The 20,063-nt window shown below is 51.0% G+C and overlaps 1 protein-coding gene across 1 annotated transcript in view; it reads left to right on the top strand.

The window, feature by feature from the left end:
• Positions 1–20,063, top strand: part of CLIP2 (CAP-Gly domain containing linker protein 2) — a 227,999-nt gene that overhangs the window by 140,466 nt on the left and 67,470 nt on the right. The window lies entirely within an intron of this gene.

Here is a 20,063-nt window from a genome sequence, read left to right on the forward strand (position 1 = left end):
TAGTAGAGATGGAGTTTCACCATGTTGGTCAGGCTATTCTCAAACTACTGACCTCGTGATCCGCCCACCTCAGCCTCCCAAAGTGTGCGATTATAGGGGTGAGCCACGGCACCCGGCCCTCTTCTTTTTTTTGAGACAGAGTCTTGCTCTGTCATTCAGGCTGGAGTGCAGTGACGCGATCTCTACTCAGATCCTGGGTTCCAGCGATTCTCCTGCCTCTGCCTCCCAAGTTGCTGGGATTACAGGCACCTGCCACCACGCTTGGCTAATTTTTGTATTTTTAGTAGAGACAGGGTTTTGCCATGTTGGCCAGGCTGGTCTTGAACTCCTCACCTCAAGTGATCCACGTGCCTCGACCTCCGCCTCAACCTCCCAAAGTGCTGGGACAATAGGCATGAGCCATCACGCCCGGCTAGGTGGTTTTCTTTTTCTTCTTTATTCAGTTCTTGGCACACTAGAAGAAGAAGGGGCCTCCTGCCCCCAGACCCACCCTGTTCTGGGGCTTGTAGTAAAGAGGTGGCACATTTTCTGCTACATTTAAGGCAGGCTGGGATCCCAGGCACCAGGGAGCCCAGGTGTGCAAGCGGCAGAGCTGAGGCTGGCTGAGGAGGATGGGCTCTGTCCTCTTTACAGAGGAGTCTCGTTCTCCTGGCCTTGTGGCTGGCCCACCTGACACTCCCCAGATATGAGACAATCATCCCCATCCTAAGTATAGGAAACTAAGATTTGAGGACCGGGTGAGGGGCTCATGCCTGTAATCCCAGCGCTTTGGGAGGCCATTGCGGGAGGATCACTTGAGCCTAGAATTTCGAGACCAGCCTGGGCAAACTAGTGACTCTCCATCTCTACAAAAATAAAATAAAATAAAATTAGCTGGGCGCATGCTTGTAGTTCCAGCCACTCAGGAGGCTGAGGTGGGGGGATCTCTTGAGCCTAAGAGGTGGAGGCTACAGTGAGCTATGATCGAGCCACTTCACTCCAGCCTGGGTGACAGAGTAAGACTCTGTCTCTAAACAAACGAATTAATAAAGAAACTGAGGTTTGGGCAGGGAAGGTGATAGGCAGAAAATCCCGTGACTGCATCAGATATGCAAATGTACACAGAGCAGGTGGGGTCCACAGAAATGGGGCACACACAGGGGTGACTCCATCTAACCCAGCACCTTTCCCAATGGTGGCCCAGTTAGGGAGCCCAGCATGTGAGGGACAGGGCAGCTGGGAACCTGAGCCTGTAGAACCCCGGGGCTTCCAACCAGCCCAGGAAGGTGAGTGTGGCTGGTAAGTCTTCCTAGGGGTTGGGCCTAATTTTGTTGTTGTTGTTGTTTTGAGACAGAGTCTCGCTCTCGTCACCCAGGCAGGAGTGCCGTGGCTCGATCTCCGCTCACTGCAACCTCCGCCTCCCGGTTCAGGTGATTCTCCTGCCTCAGCCTCCCAAGTAGCTGGCCCACCACCACGCCCAGCTAATTTTTGTATTTTTAGTAGAGTTGGGGTTTCACCATGTTGCCCAGGCTGGTCTCGAACTCCTGACCTCAGGTGATCCGCCCACCTCGGCCTCCCAAAGTGCTAGGATTACAGGCGTGAGCCACCACACCCAGCCTAATTTTAATTTTTAAATAGGGACAGGGAGAACACCGACTCTTACAAAAGTATTCCAGTGAGGAAGCTGAGCCAGCCAGCAGCGGAGACAGCTCCTGGACAGCAATCTCTCTCCAGGCATTCTGGGTTGTTTCTCCCGAGTAGACACCAGGAGCTGAAAGTCAGAGCCCCGCCCTGGTGTCCCTCTTGAGCCCCCAGCCCCTTTGCCCGCCTCTCACAGCTCTTGCCTTCAGCCACTTGCTCCAGCAAAACCCAGGCAGCCTCAGACTCTGGGTCAGGCCATATGCTGGGTACAGGGACCAGAGAGCCCTCAGACAGGGCCCCTGCTGGAGAACCTCATGGTCCAATGGGAAGGCAGATGGTTTGAAAGCGCTGTGGGCTTGGAAGGCCCAGACAGGCACTTGACCAGCCTGAGATCAGGGGCTCCTTCCTGGAGGCAGTGACCTGGGAGCTGAGCCCGCAGAGATGAACAGAGCATTGCCGGGCAGACAAGAAGGCAGAGAGGACACCTACCCAGGTGGCCGCAGTCTAAGACCCTCAAGGTTCTGTGAGTGCTGGCTGGTGCTGACATGTGTATCTGCCCAACAGCATCTCCAGGACCAGCCCCAGTGACCCATGGAAGATCATGCCTCCCTAGCGCTCTGAGTTCAGGCTATTTGTGCCGCTGTAACAAAATACCTGAGGCTGGGCACAGTGGCTCACACCTGTAATCTTATCACTTTGGGAGGCCAAGATGGGGGAATCCCTTGGACCCGGGAGTTTGAGACCAGTCTGGGCAACATGGCGAAACCCGTCTCCACCAAAATACAGAAAGTAGCCCAGCGTGATGGTGCATGCCTATAGTCCCAGCTACTTGGGAGGCTGAGGTGGGAGGATCCCTTGAACCCGGGAGTAGGAGGTTGCAGTGAGCTGAGATCACGCCGCTACACTCCAGCCTGGGTGACAAAGTGAGACCCCCATCTCAAAAAAAAAAAAAATTATGTTAAAAAAAAAATAAGCTGGGCACGGTGGCTCACGCCTGTAATCCCAGCACTTTAGGAGGCTGAGACGGGCAGATCACAAGGTCAGGAGATCGAGACTATCCTGGCTAACATGGTGAAATCCCGTCTCTACTAAAAATACAAAAAATTAGCCGGGCATGGTGGCGGGTGCCTGTAGTCCCAGCTACTCAGGAGGCTGAGGCAGGAGAATGGTGTGAACCCGGGAGGCGGAGCTTGCAGTGAGCAGAGATCATGCCATTGTACTCCAGCCTGGGTGACAGAGCGAGACTCCATCTCAAAATAAATAAATAAATAAATAAAATAAAAATACAAAATAAAAAATATTTAAAAAGACAAAATACCTGAAACTGGGGAATTTATAAAGAACAGAAATTTATTTTCTCATGGTTCTAGAGGCTGAGAAGTCCAAGATCAAGGAGCCAACAGGGTCGCTGCCTGGGGAGGGCCCTAGTCTCTGCTTCCAAGATGACACCTTTTGGCTGCACCCTGCATGGGTGATGAACTCTGCCCACACATGGCAGAAGGTGGAAAGGCAAAGGGGCCTAAGCTAGTTCCCTCCAGCCCTTTTATAAGGCACTAATCTGTAGGCTCATGCTCTGTGACCTCATTACTTCCCAAAAAGGCCCCACCTCTCAATACCATCGCCACAATGAGTAAGTCTCAACATGAATTTTGGAAGAGACGTCATCATTCAAATCATAGCATTCTGCTCCTGGGCCCCCAAAACTCATGTCTTTTTCACATTCACATGTGACGTACATTCATTCCAGCCGGGCACAATGGCTCATGCCTGTAATCCCAGCACTTTGGGAGGCCAAGGTGGGAGGATCACCCAAGCCTAGGAAGTCGAGGCTGAAGTGAGCCATGATCGGGCCACTGCACTTTAACCTGGGCAACAGAGTAAGACCCTGTCTCAAAACAAAACAAACAAACAAACAAACAAACTACTCATTTTATCCCAGTAGCCCTGAAAAGTCTTCACGGATTCTAGCATTGACTTTAAAGTCCAAGTCCAAGTCTCATCTAAATATTACCTACCTCAGATATGGGTAAGACGCGAGTGTGTGTTTCATCCTGAGGCAGATTGTTCTCCTGCTGAGTCTATGAAATCAAACAAGTAAAGTGCTTCCAAAAGACAACAGTGGTCCAGGTGCAGGACAGATGTTTCCATCCCAAAAGGGGAAAGTAGGAAAGAAAGAAAGGATTGAGGAAAAAAAAAAAAAGAACAAGGAAAGAAGGAAAGGATAATAGATCCTAAGTCAGTCCCAAACCCAACAGGACAAACGACATTAAATTTTCCTTTCTCAGCAAACTATCGAAAGAACAGAAAACCAAACACCGCATGTTCTCACTCATAGGTGGGAATTGAACAATGAGATCACTTGGACTCTGGAAGGGGAACATCACACACCGGGACCTATTATGGGGAGGGGGGAAGAGGGGAGGGATGGCATTGGGAGTTATACCTGATGTAAATGACGAGTTGATGGGTGCTGACAAGTTGATGGGTGCAGCACACCAACATGGCACAAGTATACATATGTAACAAACCTGCACGTTGTGCACATGTACCCTAGAACTTAAAGTATAATAATAAAAAAAAAAATTTTCCTGCTCTGTCACCCAGGCTGGAGTCCAGTGGTGCTATCATAGCTCACTGCAGCCTCAGCCTCCTGGGCTTAAGTAATCCTCCGGCCTCAAGTGGCTGAGACCACAAGAACATGCCACCATGCCCAGCTACATTTTTTTTTTTTCGGTAGAGATGAGGTCACACCATGTTGCCCAAGCTGGTCTCAAAATCCTGGGCTCGGGCCGGGCGCGGTGGCTCAAGCCTGTAATCCCAGCACTTTGGGAGGCCGAGGCGGGCGGATCACAAGGTCAGGAGATCGAGACCACAGTGAAACCCCGTCTCTACTAAAAATACAAAAAATTAGCCGGGCGCAGTGGCGGGCGCCTGTAGTCCCAGCTACTCAGGAGGCTGAGGCAGGAGAATGGCGGGAACCCGGGAGGCGGAGCTTGCAGTGAGCCGAGATCGCGCGACTGCACTCCAGCCTGGGCGACAGAGCGAGACTCCGTCTCAAAAAAAAAAAAAACAAAATCCTGGGCTCAAGCAATCCTCCTAGCTCAGCCTCCAGAGCAGCTGGCACTATAGGTGTGTGCCACCACACATGGATAATTTTTTTTTTTTTTTTTTTTTTTTTGAGACAGAGTCTTACTCTGTCACCTAGGCTGGAGTGCATTGGTGCAATCTCAGCTCACTGCAACCTCCACCTCCCAGCCTGAAGCAATTCTTGTGCCTCAGCCTCCAGAGTAGCTGGGATTATGGGCATGAGCCACAACACCCTGATAATTTTTTATTTTTAGTGGAAGCAGAGTTTTGCCATGTCGCCCAGGATGATCTCAAACTCCTGTGCTCAAGTGATCCACCTGCCTTGGCCTCCCAAAGTGCTGGGATTACAGGTGTGAGCCACCATGCTCGGCCTCATACTAATCTTATTACCGTCAGTGTTTCTCTCTCTCTCTCTCTCTCTCTCTCTTTCTCTGAAGTTGAGTCTCGCTCTGTCATCCAGGCTGGAGTGCAGTGGCGCGATCTTGGCTCATTGCAACCTCCGCCTCCTGGGTTCAAGTGATTCTCCTACCTTGGCCTCCCAAGTAGCTGGAATTACAGGTGCATACCATCACACCTGGCTAATTTTTCTATATTTGGTAGACATGGGGTTTCACCATGTTCGTCAGGCTGGTCTCAAACTCCTAACCTCGTAATCCACCCACCTCAGCCTCCCTAAGTACTGGGATTACAGGCGTGAGCCACCGGGTATTTTGTCTTAAACACACTTTTATAACCTAGCCAGTCTGATAATTTTTCAAATTTTTATTCTGCCTCCCTTTTGATTATAAATTCTGTCTTTAGTTAATCCTTCTCTTCTTGCATTTTACTATCAGCAGTTAAGAGCAACCATGTAGCACCCTGAACACTTTGCTCAGAGATTTCTTCCAACAAATATATTAGTTCATCACTCTTAAATTCTACTTTCCACAAAGTACTAGGACATGGACAAAATTCAGCCAAGTTATTTGCCATTTTGTAACAAGGATGACCTTTTCTCTGGTTTCTAATAAAATATTTCTCATTTCTGTTTAAGACCTCATCAGAATTGCCTTTACCATCCACATTTTTAACCACCATTATGATTATGACCACTTAAGTAATCTCTAAGAACATTAAGTCTGTCCCTGCAGCTTTCCATTTCTTCTGAGCCTTCACCATAATAGCCCTTTACAGACCAGCTTCTACCTATTAGCCAGTTTCAAAGCTGCTTTCACATTTTTAGGTGTTGGTTATACAAACACCCCACTCCTGGTACCAATTTCTGTCTCACTCTGTTTGTGCTGCTATAATAAACTGCCTGAGACTGGATAATCTATATAAATAGTAGAAATGTATTTCTAATAGTCTGTAAGCTGGAAATGCAAAGATCAAGGCACGAGCAGGTTTAGTGTCTGGGAATGGCCCCAGTCTTTGCTTCCAAGATGGTGCCTTGAACACATGTCTTCACATGGCAGAAGGGCTGGATGGGCAATAAAGGGCCTACGCTAGTTCTTTCCAGCCCCTTTGTAAGGCACTAATTCATTCACAAAGGTAGAGCCCTCATGAGTTCATAAGGGTAAAGCTCTCAATCACTTACTGCAGAAGGCCCCACCTCCCAACACCACTACAATGGAGATGTTCAACATGAATTCTGGAGGGAATACCATCATTCAAATCATAGAAAGGCCATAGATAGGCCCACACACCACCCCTCATTTAATCAATAAAAATCTCTTGAACTTGGCTGAGTGTGATGGCTCATGCTTGTAATCCCAGCACTTTGGGAAGATAAGACAGGTGAATTACTTGAGGTTAGGAGTTCGAAACCAGCCTGGCCAACATGGCGAAACTCCGTCTCTACTAAAAATACAAAAATTAGCCAGGTGTGGTGGTGCATGCCTATAATCCCAGCTACTAGGCAGGCTGAGGCAGGAGAATCGCTTGAACCCAGGAGGCAGAGGTTGCAGTCAGCCGAGATCATGCCACTGTACTCCACCCTGGGCAACAGAGCGAAGTTGTCTCAAAATCTATTGGAAAATATATTGAGCTTCTTCAGGCAGTGTTTTAGATGCAAGACATAGATCAGAGAACAAGACAGACCAGAGCTCTGCCTTCATGGGGCAGGGTGGAAGGGTGTGAGAAGTTGGAGAGAGAGAATTTCAGCCTTCAGAGGTGACAGGAACCCACAGGTCCCACAGGGCTTCGGATGCAGAGGACCTAGATAGACTGTTTCTCAGAGCGGAATATTGCTTTCAGGGAACTTGAGCAGGAGACCCAGAGGTCCAAAAGAATTGCGGAGCACCTCTAAGGAGGTCCCAGCAGTCAGGGGACTGGCGACCCAGGGCAAGCTTCTGAACAAATTAGAAAGTGGCCCTGCACGGTTGGCCCTGGTGGCTCACGCCTGTGATCCCAGCACTTTGGAAGGCCATGGAGGGTGGATCACGAGGTCAGGAGTTCAAGACCATCCTGGTCAATATGGGGAAACCCCGTCTTTACTAAAAATACAAAAAAATTAGCTGGATGTGGTGGCATGCGCCTATAGCCCCAACTACTTGGGAGGCTGAGGCAAGAGAATCGCTTGAACCCGGGAGGCGGAGATTGCAGTGAGCTGAGATTGTGCCATTACACTTCAGCCTGGCGAAACAGCAAGACCCCGTCTAAAAAAAAAAAAAAAAAAAGAAAAAGAAAAAAAAAAGAAAGGAAGAAAGTGGCCCTGCTCTAGGCAGATACTGTAGTGGGGTGCTAAGCCTGATGAGTTGACCAGTGGGGCAGTGGGGGCAGGTCCGCTCCTCTGAGACTTGGTGAGCTGTATGTATCTGGACTTGAGCTTCCAGTTCGACCCTGGAGCACCGTCTGCCTAACCCCTGAGCCCTGGCTCAGCGGGTCCCCAGGCTGAGGTCTAGACATCTGCTATGTCTGTCCTCTCAGGTTCCTGGAATGCCTTCCCCCCGGGCTGCTTAAGATGCAGGGGTCCAGGGCTGGGGCCAGGTCGTGCTCCTGACCTCAGGCGATCTGCCCACCTTGGCCTCCCAAAGTGCTGGGATTACAGGCATGAGCCACCGTGCCCGGCCTAAATTAACACTTTCATCTTTGTTGCACCCTCTGGTCCCATGACTGCCTGGGCATTCCCATTCCCAGGGACCCTCCCCCAAAAGTTTCCTTTTTCCTTTTCTCAGGAGTCCCCTTCTGCATTCTAGTTATGTCACTGCAGAGGCCTTCTCTGTCACATGCGCCTCTCAAGGGGATGGTGGAGAGGTGCAGGCAGCTCAGGGACAGGGGGGTTGTGGGGACAACTTCCAGATCATAGAGACAGGAGCGTTGTGCCTCCTTAAAAGATTTTTTTGCCCAGGCATGGTGGCTTATGCCTGCAATCCCAGAATTTTGGGAGGCCAAGGCAGGAGGATTGCTTGAGGCCAGGAGTTCAAGACCAGCCTGGGCAACATGGTGAGACCCCATCTCTGCAAAAAATACAAAAAGCTGGTCATGGTGGTGTGCATATGGTCCCGGCTGCTCAGGAGATTAGGGTGGGAGGATGGCTTAAGCCTGACAGGTTGAGGCTGCAGTGAGCTATGATCACGCCACTACACGCCACTAGGTACCTGAGTTGAGACCCTGTCTCAAAAAAAAAATTTTTGGATTGGAAGCAGTGGCTCATGCCTGTCATCTCAACACTTTGGGAGGCTGAGACAAGAGGATCACTTGAGGCCACGACTTCAAGACCAGCCTGGGCAACATAGTCAGACCCTGTCTCTAAAAAAATTTTAAAATTGGCCAGGCATGGGGATGCATGCCTGTGGTCCCAGCGACTCAGGAGGCTGAGGCGGGAAGATCACCTGAGCCCAGGAGTTTGAGGCTGCAGTGAGCTGTGATTTCGCCACTGCACTCCAGCTGGGGTGATGGAGTGAGATCCTGTCTCTAAAAAACATTTTAAGCTGCAAAAGCACCAGTTAAGTGTCTGTCCACCCCTGCGAGGAGGCGAGGTGGTCCCTGTAGTCCTGACCAGCTTCCTAGTTCCTGGAGGATCCCCGGGTTGTGCTAAGTCCCCAGGTCCAGGTTCACCTGGGAGGGTAGGGGGTATGCTGTCCCTGGGCTGGGGGCCTCGGCTGAGGGATCAGAAACAGGTCATCTGTGAGCTTTCCCAGGGCTTTGAGGAGTCACGGCCCCACCGCCTCCATGTGAGCCTGCATTCTCTGCTCATTTATTTATTTTCAGAGCAGGAAAGCGGATTTGAAACGCTCCTTCTGAATGTTTACCCCTGGGGGAATGTCGGGTTTCTGAATAATTCAGCACGTCAGGGACTGGGGGCCCTGTCGGGCTCCATCCTGTCCCAGGAAAGCTGCGAAGTTGTCACAGACGGGCCCTGGACAGATTCCTGCCCTGCCACTCGCTGCTCTGTGAGTCTAGGTGAGCTAAGACTCAGTGTTCCCAGCTATAAAACAGGGGCGTAGCCGGGCGCGGTGGCTCACGCCTGTAATCCCAGCACTTTGGGAGGCCTAGGTGGGTCGATCATTTGAGGTCAGGAGTTCGAGACCAGCCTGGCCAAAATGGTGAAACCCCATCTCTACTAAAAATACAAAAAGTAGCCAGGCGTGGTGGTGCGTGCCTGTAGTCCCAGTTACTCCGGAGGCAGAGGCAGGAGAATCGCTTGAACCCAGGAGGCAAAGGTTGCAGAGAGCCGAGACTGCACCACTGCACTCCAGCCTGGGTGACAGAGTGACACTCTGTCTCAAAAAAACAAAAAACAAAAAACAAAAAAACAAAAAACAAAAAAACAAAAAAACAAAAAAAAAGGAGTGTCTGGCCAGGCATGGTTGGCTCATGCCTGCAATCCCAGGACTTTGGGAGGCCAAGGAGGGAGGATCATTTGAGTCTAGGATGTCAAGACCAGCCTGGGCTGGCCGGGCACCGTGGCTCATGCCTGAAATCCCAGCACTTTGGGAGGACAAGGCAGGAGGATTGCTTGAGGCCAGGAGGTCAAGACCAGCTTGGGCAACATAGCAAGATTCCATCACTACAAAAAATACGAAAATTAGCTGGGCGTGATGGCATGTATGTGGTCTCAGCTGCTCAGGGGACTGGGGTGGAAGGATGGCTTTAGCCTGGGAGGTTGAGGCTGCCGCGAGCTGTGATCATGAGGATTGCTTCAGCCCAAGAGTTTGAGACCAGCCTGGGCAATAAAGCAAGACCTCATCTCTTTAAAAAAAAAAATTATTTATAAAATTATTTTATTTTATTTTATTTTTTGAGACAGTCTTGCTGTGTCACCCAGGCTGGAGTGCAGTGGCGCTATCTCGGCTCACTACAATCTCCACTTCCTGAGTTAAAGTGATTCTCCTGCCTCAGCTTCCCCAGTAGCTGGGACTATAGGCGTGTGCCACCATGCCTGGCTAATTTTTATATTTTTAGTAGAGACAGGGGTTCACCATGTTTGCCAGGCTGGTCTTGAACTCCTGACCTCCAGTGATCCGCCTGCCTGGGGCTCCCAAAGTGCAGGATTACAGGCGTGAGCCACCGTGCCTGGCCAAAAAAAAAAAAAAAAAAATAGAATCCTTTGGAGCAGGTGGAGAGTCTGGCTGGGAGCAGAGAAGGAGCCACGGGGCCACAGGACCCCAGGCACATGGCACTCCTGTCTCCACCCCCTCCTTCAAGCTCTGGGAGGCAGTGACCTCACGCTACTTCCTATCACAATATTTACCAACAGCGCTGCAATTGAGCCAGGCAGCTTGGCAATTATAATCATGTTATCATTATTGCTGATAATTCTGATCATAAGCATAAATTATAAACAGGATCAAGGCGCAGCGGGTAGGAGCAGGCGGCGGGGACACCTCTGGGAGGGTGTGGGAGTGAGATGGGCCTCCCTTCCCACTCAGCCCCTCCTGCTTCTGGCCAAGTATTCCATCCTGAGGTCCGGCCCAGGGATACTGACCATGACTCCAGGTGGGCCTTTTCCTGCCAGGGTCCCGGGGCTGTCGCGACCACCTCTCACGGAGCCCCGCTATGCCTCACACAAACTATTAAGGTGCAATTATTGCGGAGACGGTCGTTCCAAATTGATCTTTCAGTTATTCCACAGCTGCAACCATGGAGACGGCCCCAGCTCAATTACATGCCTCTCTCTGTTCTTTAAAGATTGTAGCGGAGGAGAATCGGAGAAGAATGAGGCAGTGGTACCGGGCGCAGGAACGCCGATAGGCAGAGGCGACTGAGCCAGAGGCGCGGGATGGGGGGAGATAGAGAGCAGGGAATGTTGAGACCCGCAGAGATAGAGACAGAGACGGCGGAACTAACCACAATGGAGAAGCTCAGAGATACCCGGGGGGAGATGCAGACCCAGAGACAGAGAGAGACAACAGATCTGAGGTAGCTGGGAGAGGTACAGGCTCAGAGAGGGAGGCCAGGGAATGACAGAAAGCTGATGTAGACAGACAAAGGCAGAAAGATTGGAAGCAAGAGGGCTGGACAGCAAGGATCAGAGGCCAAGGCAGAAACAAGGGACTAGAAACAGAACCCCCTCTATGTCCCCTACATCTTTTTACTTTTTTTTTTCTTTGGAGACAAGGTCCGGCTTTATCGTCCAGGCTGGAGTGCCCTGTTGTGATTTTGGCTCACTGCAGCCTCCACCTCTCTGGCTCAAGCCATCCTCCCTCAGCCTCCCAAGTAGCTGGGATTACAGGCGCGCACCACCACTCCCAGCTAATTCTTGTATTTTTAGTAGAGATGGGGTTTCACCATGTTGCCCAGGCTGGTCCCAAACTCCTGGGGTCAAGCGATTCTCCTGCCTCAGCCTCCCAAAGTGCTGGGATTACAGGCATGAACTGCTGTGCTCAGCTACCCCACTATATCTTACATTATGAGAGGACTACATAAAAGCAGCAACAGACAGGTGGAGAGAAACAGAGAAAAACAGACCAACGAGTCACCCTACAACAGACTGATGAAGACTGTTTTCACTTATTCATTCATGCATTTGTTCATGCAGCAAACATTTGCAGAGCCTACCATAGTTGGTGCCGGGCACTGGGGACACCAAAGTGCTCACAGACCCCTCAATCCTGCCCTTACACGGAGCTTAGAGTTTAACAGGTGAGTCAGACAAGGATCAAATAGGCACTCAAGCAACATAAATTTTTTTTTTTTTTTTTTTTTTTTTTTTTTGAGACAGAGTCTGGCTCTGTCACCTAGCTGGAGTTCAGTGGCATGATCTCGGCTCGCTGCAACCTCTGCCTCCTGGGTTCAAGCGATTCTCCTGCCTCAACCTCCCAAGTAGCTAGGACTACAGGCACGTGCCACCATGCCCAGCTGATTTTTGTATTTTTAGTAGAGATGGGGTTTCACCATGTTGGCCAGGATGATCTCGATCTCTTGACCTTGTGATCCACCCGCCTCGGCCTCCCAAAGTGGCCACCGCGCCCAGCCAACATAAAATTTTCACTGGGGTTGGGCATGGTGGCTCACACCTGTAATCCCAGCACTTTGGGAGGCCGAGGCAGGAGGATCACTTGAGGTCAGAAGTTTGAGACCAGCCTGTGCAACATGGTGAGACCCCATATTTACAAAAAATAAAATAATTATCTGGACTAATTAGGTGGTCCACAAGCACACTGGTGGTGTGTACTTGTAGTCCCAGCTATTAGAGAGGCTGAGGCAGTAGGATCGCTTGACCTCAAGAGGTCAAGGCTGCAGGGAGCCATGATTGCGCCACTGCATTTCGGCCTGAGCAACGGAGGAGCTAAGGCTTGGTGGGGCGGCCTGGGGAGGTGGTCAGGAAGGCTGAGATCTGGTGGCTGAGGAGCACCTGGGTAGAGGCAGAGTGAACACAAAAACATCATGCAAAGGCCACTTTCATTCGCTAATGGAAAGCAAAGGTTTGGATCCAAAGTTCTGGGAACACAGGCATGAGCCACCGCGCCCAGCCCTTGGAAATAAGTATTCTAGCAGGCCGGGCGCCGTGGCTCACACCTGTAATCTCAGCACTTTGGGAGACAGAGGCAGGAGAATCACTTGAGGTCAGAAGTTTGAGACCAGCCTGGCCAACGTGGTGGAATCCGGTTTCTACTAAAAATACAAAAATTAGCCAGGCATGGCGGCAGGCACCTGTAATCCCAGCTACTCCGGAGATTGAGGCAGGAGAATCGCTTGAACCAGGGAGGCAGAGGTTGCAGTGAGCTGAGATCACACCACCACACTCCAGCCTGGGCGACAGAGTGAGACCCTGTCTAAAAAAAAAAAAAAAAAAAAAGAAATATTCTAGCATGTGCTGAAACTCCTAGCCCAGTGGGTCTCTGGCGTGGAGGGGAGGGCGGCATATTGAGTTGGTTCATTATTCCCATAGGGCTGGAGGGACATGGCCTTGGCATCCCCCACTCCCTCCCCAAGCTGAATAGGGTCCCCTCTCTGGCCCTCATGCCCAGAACCCCTTCATCAATGCACGGACCCCACCTGCCAACCCAGAACTCCCAGGGGCAGGGACTGGGTTTACGTGATGCCCATCACAGAGAGGGTGCTTTGGTGGAATCATGTCTCAGGGCCAGCGTGGCCCAGCCAGATGCCAGGCCTGGCTGCTGGTCTGGGCCTGGGCAGCAGGTGACAGAGGAGCTGGTGCTGGGAGCTTGATGACTCAAGAGACATGGCCCCAGTAGACATGGCTGTGGGCTGGTGCTGCACAAATGTTGGCGTTTAAATGGCCCTCCAAGAACATGAAGGTCCATGTATCCCAAACTTTAATGTGTATCAGAAAAATCTGGGGACTGTGCCTTATTTTATTTTACAGTTTATTTTATTTATTATTTTATTGAGACAAGGTTTTGCTCTGTTGCTTAGGCTGGAGTGCAGTGGTAGCACACTGCAGCCTGGAACGCCTGGGCTCAAGCAATCCTCTCACCTCAGCTTCCCAAGTGGCTGGGACTACAGGTATGTGTTACCATAACCAGCTAATTTTCTTTTTTCTTTTTAAATATTTTGGGGCTGGGCATGGTGGCTCATACCTGTAATCCCAGCGGGAGGATCACTTGAGTCAGGAGTTCGAGACCAGCCTGGCCAACATGGTGAAACCCCATCTCTACTAAAAATACAAAAAATTAACCGGGTTTGGTGGTGTACACCTGTAGTCCCAGCTACTTTGGAGGCTGAAGCAGGAGAATCGCATGAACCTGGGAGGTGGAGGTTGCAGTGAGCCGAGATCGTGCCACAGCACTCCAGCCTGGGTGACAGAGCGAAACTCTGTCTCATGATCTGCCCGCCTCGGCCTCCCAAAGTGCTGGGATTATAGGCAGGAGCCACTGCGTCCGGCCTCACGTAGAGTTTTTAGCAGCAATAAATTAGAGTCAGCATTTGTCAGTTGTTACTTTGGCATTTTATTTTCTTTTGTTGTCTTTTCTTTTCTTTTTGAGATAGGGTCTTACTCTGTTGCCCAGGCTGGAGTGCAGTGGTGTAATCACAGCTCACTGCAGCCTTGAACCCTGGGCTCAAGCAATCCTCCTGCGTCAGCCTCTCGAGTAGCTGGCACTATAGGCATGCACCACCATGCCTAGTGAATTTACTTATTTATTTGTTTATTAGAGGTGGGGGGTCTCACTATGCTGCCCAGGTTGGTCATCAATTCCTGGCTTCAAGTGATCCCCTAACCTTGGCCTCCCAAAGTGCTGTGATTACAAGCATGAGCCACCACTCCTAGCCTCAAGTTTTATTTTTAAAGAATCAATAGTAATGTATCAGATAAACTCATCATTCTGAGAAGACAGGGAAAGCTAGGGAGACAGGAAAAAGAAACGGCAGGTGTCCGGCCAGGACCCTTGAGGGCCACATGCTGCCTCCACACACTCCTGGGCTGCTGTGGGTTTGGCCTGCTTTTGGGGTACTGCAGTGTGCTCCCCTTGAGGGCACTGGGTTCACCATCCTCACCTTTGGTCCTTTATGGTCATATCTGGGGCGGCAAAGCCGCAGGTTCCCTCTGAAGTTGCCCCCAGGTCCAGAGAAGAGTTACCTTGTTGGAGATGACAGGGCGGTCCATCTACCTGCTCCCAGTCCTCTTGGCATGTTTCCTTCAAGGAACCAAGCGAGGGGTGGGGAGAAGTGGTCCAGGATTGGGGGAAATAAAGTCATGCTTAGAGGAGGTCAGTGACCCAGCCATGAGCCCGAATGCCAGGGGAGCTGAAGTCTAGGTTCATACAGGCATTGCTTCCTGGTGGCCAGTTCTGCACTGGCCCGGGAGGAAGAGACCAGCTCATGCCTTAGGAGTTCCTTAGCTGATAGAGAGACAGGATGCCCAGGTACACACTCGCTTCTGCAAATGACCTGCATCCTCCATTCCCGTCTGTGAAATGGGATAGTCCGCCCCCCAGCTGGAAGGTCCTCAGTAAGTTTCAGTGAACAAGGGTGTGGATGGCAAAAGTTTTACCAGGCCTCGGTTCCTGTGACTGCGAGGCAGTGACGAGGAAGGTGTGAGAGGGGCCTCAGTTTCCATATCTGCATAGTAGGGGGAACCTGGCCAGGGCTGGAAGAGGATGATAAGGGAGGGTCCACAGGAGAAGAACTGCGGCCTGTGAGGGGCAGAGGTTATTGGAGTCTGGTGATGTGGGATTCTTTGGGGTCTGGGGACTTGACAAAAGGAAAAACTTCTATCGATGGGAGGAGCCACTGGCAAGAATTTTTCTTTTCTCTTTTCTTTTTTTTCTCTTCTCTTCTCTTTTCTTTTCTGTCTCTCTCTCTCTCTTTTTTTTTTCAGGGTCTTGCTCTGTTGCCCAGGCTCAAGCACAGCAGTCCAATCACAGCTCACTGTCACTGCAGCCTTGACTTCCCCAAGCTCAAGTCATCTTGTCACTTCAGCCTCCTAAATAGCTGGGACTACAGGCATGCACTACTACACCTGGCTAATTTCAAAATTTTTGTAGAGATGAGGACTCGCTATGTTGCCCAGGCTGATGTTAAGCGATTCTCCCGCCTCGGCCTCCTAAAGTGCTGGGATTACAGGTGTGAGCCACTGTGCCTGTCCAAAATCTCATCTCATCTCATCTCTCCTCTCCTTTCCCCTCCCCTCCTCTCCCCTCCTCTCTGTTCCTCTCCCTCCCGTCCCCTCCCCTTCTCTCCCCTCCTCTCCCTCCCCTCCCCTCTCCTCCCCTTCTCTCCCCCTTTCCCCTCCTCTCCCCTCCCCTCTCCTCCCCTCCCCTCCCCTCTCCTCTCCTTTCGTTTCCTCTCTTTCTTTCCTTCTTTTTTCTCCCCTCCCTCCCTCCCTTCCTTCCTTCTTTCTTTCTTTGACAAGCTCTCATTATGTTGCCTAGGCTGGTCTCAAACTCCTATGCTCAAATGATCCTCCCGCCTCGGTCTCCTAAAGTGCTGGGATTACAGGTATGAGCCACTGTGTCTGGCCAGAATCTCATCTCATCTCATCTCATCTCATCTCATCTCATCTCATCTCATCTCTCCTCTCCTCTCCTCTCCTCTCCCCTCCCCTCCCCTCTTCACTTCTCTTTCCCTTCCCTCTCCTTCCGTCCCTTCCCCTCCCCTTCCCTACCCTCTCTTCTTCCTTCCTTTCTTCCTTTTTCTGTTTCTTTTCGTTCTTTCTTCCTATCTTTCTTTCTTTTCTTTCTTTCTCTTTCTTTTCTTTCTTTCTCTTCTTTTTTTCTTTTCTTTCTCTTTCTCTCCTTCCTTCCTTTCTTCCTTCCTTCCTCCCTCCCTCCCTCCTTCTCTTTTTCTCTTTCCCTCCCTCCCTCTTTTCTCTCTCTCCCTTAGAGACAGAGTGTCACTATGTTGCCTAGGCTGGTCTCAAACTCCTGGGCTCAAATGATCCTCCTGCCTTGGCTTCCCAAAGTGCTTAAGCCACTGCGCCCGGCCGTGTTTGCTACAGTGGGGTACAGTGACAGAACATTTTTCTACTAAACTCCTCTCTCAGTGAAGGGAGCCGTTGTTGTCCTTCTCAGGAGAAGGAACTGAAATCGACAACAATGTAAATGATTGTGACCTTGTCCTTAGGAAAAGCAATTCAAGCTAAAACTCTGAATCGGACTTAAGTTACTAGATGAAACCAACCAGTAAAACAATCAAGAACTATCCTTGATTGCTTACTATGCACCAGACACTGCACAGGACATTTTTTCCCCATTGTGTCATTTGACCGTCACAGCGATCTTACCAAGCCAGCTCTATCTTAGCTGCATGAGGAAGCTGAAGCCCAGAGTGGCCTGTTGACTTGGCCTAGTATGCACAGCACATGTGGGGCCAGATGTCATTCCCAGATGTGGCCGAGCGGGGGCTGGACGTGCCAGTGTTGTACCACACTGCCTCCTGGTCTCTGCCTGGGTGAGGCTGGGGTGGTGCTGGCTGTTTGGCTCTTAGGAAGCAGAGAGGTCTCCCAGAGGCTGCAGGGAGCACGCCCCTTGAATCACCCCTGTTCCGGATTCTACCTGCAGAGGGCAGTATTGAGCACACACTGATGCTTCCCTACCAAGCCTCAGTTCCTCCAAGCCCTGGGATGTAGGACTTGGGGTCAGGGAAACATTTGGCCTCAAAACCAACTGGGTCCACGGAGGGCGTGCCTTAGCCCTGACACCGCACGGGCCGGTGCAGACATCATGGGGGTACCACGAGGCAGTGTGCGGCAGCTCTATCCTTCCGCCCAGACCCAGCAGCTCACTCATAGGGTCGCATGTTTTTGTTTGTTTGTTTGTTTTGGGAGACGGAGTCTCGCTCTGTCACCCAGACTGGAGTGCAGTGGCACAATCATAGCTCATTGCAGTCTCCAACTCCTGGGCTCAAGCAGTCCTCCTGCCTCAGCCTCCTGAGTAGCTGGGACTACAGGTGCGCACCACCACGCCCAGCTAATTGTTTTGTATTTTAAGTAGAGATGGAGTTTCGCTATGTTGGCCAGGCTGGTCGCGAACTCCTGACCTCAGGTGATCCACCTGCCTCGGCCTCCCAAACTGTGGGATTACAGGCGTGAGCCACTGTGACCGGCCAAGGCTCTATGTCTTTAAGCCCCTGACTTTATCCCACTGTAACATAAGGCCAACAGTACCCACCTTGCAGACTTAGCACAAGGCTTAGAGAACTAAAATGCCACAAACCCAGCACCTAAGAGATGCTTGACAAGCAGGGGCCAATCACAGGGGCAGTTATCTACCATGGGGGCCACACCGTGGTCCAATGAGAAGCTGCAGGAGGAGAGAAGTGGAGTCTCACAGAGGAAAACTGACTTGCTCAAGGTCACACAGGTGATTAGACAAAGAGGCAGAGGCCAGGCGCGGTGGCTTACACCTGTAATCCCAGCACTTTGGGAGGCCGAGGTGGGCGGATCACAAGGTCAGGAGTTTGAGACCAGCCTGACCAACATGGTGAAACCCCATCTCTACTAAAGATTTTTTAAAAAATTAACCAGGCGTGGTGGTGCGCGCCTGTGATCCCAGCTACTTGGGAGGCTGAGGCAGGACAATCGTTTGAAACCGTGAGGTGGAGGTTGCAGTGAGCCGAGATCGCACCATTGCACTCCAGCTTGGGCGACAGGGTGAGGCTCCATCTCAGAAAAAAAAAAAAAAAAAAGGAAAAGAGAAAGAGGCAGGGTGGGAGACGACCCGGGTCTCAGGTCAGGGGGCCACGAAGGAGGGTGCCTTGAGATGTCCCAGGCCTCCTCACAACAGGAGGGCGGCGTGGGATGGAGGGAGCATCGGTGACCTCACTCCCAACCCTGACACGGCCCAACACCGTCCATAGTCATGAGGGCCCCTCTGTGCCCTGCCTTGTGCTGGGCACTGCAGATGTGGCCTGCCTGGGAGGAGCTCTCAGTCTGATGGGCGTGTGGGTTTCCCAGAGGAGACCTGGTCAGCCAAAGTTAACCCTCACCAAATTCCTGGTGTGTGTCCAGGAGGGACCCCAGTGTAATTGTCTGACAGGTTGTTCCTGCCACTGCACAAGAAGAATTCACTGAGACCATGGTATTGCAGCAGAGAAATAGTTTTATGTTTTTTAATTTTTTTTAATTTTTGAGACAGAGTCTTACTCTGTTGTCCAGGCTGGAGTACAGTGATGTGATCTTGGCTCACTGCAACCTCTGCCTCCTGGGTTCAAGTGATTCTTATGCCTCAGCCTCCTAAGTAGCTGGGATTACAGGTGCCTGCTACCACCCCCGGCTGATTTTTGTGTTCTTAGTAGAGACAGGGTTTCACCATGTTGGCCAGGCTGGTCTTGAATGCCTGACCTCAAGTGATCCACCCACCTCAGCCTCCCAAAGTGTTGGGATTAGAGGCGTGAGCCACTGCGTCTGGCCTAATTTTTGAAACAGAGTCTCACTCTGTCACCCAGGTTGGAGTGCAATGGCTCAATCTCGGCTCACTGCAACCTTCACCTCCTGGGTTCCAGTGATTCTCATGCATCAGCCTTCTGAGTAGCTGGGATTACAGGCATGCGCCACCACACCTGGTTAATTTTTGTATTTTTAGTGACTGGATTTTGCTGTGTTGGCCACGCTGGCCTTGAACTCCTGACCTCAAGCGATCCACCCACCCTGGCTTCCCAAAGTGCTGGGATTACAGGCATGAGCCACTGAGCCCAGTCAAGAACATCTTATTAATGCAGAGCTAGCCAAGCAGTAGGACTGGAGTTATTAATCAAATTACTCTCCACAAGAACTCAGAGGCTAGGGTTTTTATGGATAATTTGGTGGGCAAGGGCTCAGAGAATGGGTACTGCTGATTGGTTGGGGATGAAATCACAGGGGTGTGGCAAATGGTCCTTATGCACTGAGTCAGTCTCTGAGTGGGGGCCACAGGATGGGCTGAGTCATGAGTCACACAGGTCCAGGTGAGTCAGTCGGTTGCCAGAATGCGAAAGTCTGAAAAACTCCAAAGACCAATCTCAGTTTCCACAATAGAGATGCTATCTATAGGAGGAAGTGGGGAACTCAGAAATCTTGTGATCTCTGGCCACATGACTCCTGAGCCGTCAGATTATAAAAAACGATGCATAGGTTTTAGCAGCACGCAGGCCCCTCCCATAATCCTAATCTCATGGCCTTTAGTTAGTTTTACAAAGGGGGCTTTGGTCTCGAGTAAAGAGCAGGTTAGGTTTAAGGAGTAACTATTATCATTTTTGCTTCAAAGTTGAACTATAAACTAAATTCCTCCCCTGGTTAGCTTGGCCTATGCTCCGGAATGAGTGAGGACAGCCAGCCCGTGAGGCTGGAAGCAAGATGGAGTCAGCCACCCTAAACTTCTTTCACTGTCATAATCTTTGCAAAGGCAGTTTGGCCAGGAGGCTGTGGGGAGACCTTGTGGGTTTTGCCTGGACCTGGGAGATTCTCGATCTATGTTTGGCTGTCCTTCTAAGCCAGAAGCTCCCTGGGGTTGGGGCCTGCCTGGGGTGAGTCCCTCCCTCCCTGCCATGCCCAG

Source organism: Macaca mulatta, chromosome 3, assembly GCF_049350105.2.
Source record: "Macaca mulatta isolate MMU2019108-1 chromosome 3, T2T-MMU8v2.0, whole genome shotgun sequence".
In the NCBI taxonomy this organism is placed as follows: Eukaryota; Metazoa; Chordata; class Mammalia; order Primates; family Cercopithecidae; genus Macaca; species Macaca mulatta.